Raw genomic sequence first — 1,484 nt, 5'->3', positions numbered from 1 at the left:
ACTTTACTTTTTTTAACTTTACTTTTTTTAACTTTACTTTTTTTAACTTTACTTTTTTACTTAGCTTTTATATTTTATTTCTTTAAATTAATTACTTAAGTTATTTTATCAATAAATTAAAGATATATTTCTTTAAAATATATTTAGTAAAGAAATTATAATTTAAATTAAGCAATATATATAAAGACTAAATAGAACTAGAGGCAATATAGGCTTACTTTAATAATATATTAAATTTTTTAGTAGTAGAATTAAACTATATAGAAAATTTAGTATATATACTAGAGCTCTTACTTAACTTTTTATATATAGTAGATATAATATGCCTGCTAGTATTTATAATTTGCTATACTTTCTTTTATTAGTAGTGCAGCTTAAGGTTTAAAGTATAAAGGTGCGCCTTCTAGACGCACCTCTTATAGGTTTTATAGCACTACTTATAGACTATAGTAGAGCTAGAAATACAACTAGTAGAGCTAGTATTAATAAGCTTGCGCTAATATAGTATATATATTTCTAAAACTTCCTCTTTATTAGAGAGGTTATTATTATTAAAGTTGCCTTCTATAGCATACTTGCCTATATAGTAAGCATTAGAGCGTTATAGTAGAGGCAGTAGAGGCAGGGGAGAGAGCGCGCTAGCAGCAGCCTAGCTAAAACTAAATTAGCTGTATAGTATATACTGTATTATGCTTAAAGTAGTAGAAGGCAAAATAGAGGCAAAATAGAGGCAAATTAAGAAGAGAGGTAGGCGCAGTAATAGTAATCTTTAGAAATAAAAATTTTTAGTAGTATAAAGAGAGCGTTAATAATACTTATTAAAAGGAAAACAATAAGAATAAGCAGTATAGAGCTGCTAAATTGTTTGTAAAGTAGAGGTATATTAAGTATATACTATATATAAAAAACAAAGAGTAGGAACGTATAGTTACTAGAGGGATTAATACTATATATCTATTTCTGCTATATAGTAGTAATATAGATAAACCTACTAGAAGAAGAGTATATAATAGACTTAAGCTGTAAGCTTAAGTAGATATAAAGCACTATATTAGTGCCTTATTAAATACGCTTTAAATGCATATTAAACCTATATATATATAATAAGCAGAAAAAGAGAGATAGAGAGCTTCTTCTTTCCCTCTTTTCTCTCCTTAAGTTTATAGTTAATACTAGTAATGCTTACACGCAGTCGCTTGTAAAGCTAGTCCTTAATAAATATTAATAATAAACTTTTATATAAAAAGTAATAAATAAATAAATATATTTAATTAAGCTTTATAGTATAATTTAATAATAATATCTCTTTTAAGCTTAAATAAATATAGTCTAAGTAAGCTAAATTATTTTAACTTCTACCTTAAATATATACTATATTATATATAGTCTTTAACTTATTTTATAAAAATAATATATATAAATAAATATTAAAGATAGCTACATATTAGTTTAAATATATTTCTATCTCTATATTTATAATAAGA

The sequence above is a fragment of the Metarhizium album genome (assembly GCF_000804445.1).
Source record: "Metarhizium album ARSEF 1941 chromosome Unknown scaffold_13, whole genome shotgun sequence".
Taxonomy (NCBI): Eukaryota; Fungi; Ascomycota; class Sordariomycetes; order Hypocreales; family Clavicipitaceae; genus Metarhizium; species Metarhizium album.
Note: the sequence above shows the minus strand (reverse complement) of the source record.